Here is a 381-nt window from a genome sequence, read left to right on the forward strand (position 1 = left end):
CTTCACCCCTCTGTGAAACATTTGGATTTATCTCCATATCATTCTTCTGAATTCCTTCTCAGTCAGATCCAAAGCCGGCTCTTCCTCTAATGGGAAGTCTATGCCTGCTTCCCACTCATTTGTCTCGGTTACTTTTTTCTGTTTCTGGCATGTGCTGAGATCTTTTGTTGTTTTTTCTTGGACATTTTAAGTAGTTAGATGTGTTTAAAATGATTAAATGAATATATGTTTTTTAAAAACAGAATGTATGTTGCTGTATTGTTAAGTTTTACTGAATGTCTCCTGGTGGATGTAATCTGGAGATAGGCTTCCTTTTTCACATCTCTTATTACCCAACTGTGAGCTATCTTAGCAAGTGTTGACTATCTATGTAATGTGTAG

This window comes from Chrysochloris asiatica, unplaced genomic scaffold (assembly GCF_000296735.1).
Source record: "Chrysochloris asiatica unplaced genomic scaffold, ChrAsi1.0 scaffold00176, whole genome shotgun sequence".
In the NCBI taxonomy this organism is placed as follows: Eukaryota; Metazoa; Chordata; class Mammalia; order Afrosoricida; family Chrysochloridae; genus Chrysochloris; species Chrysochloris asiatica.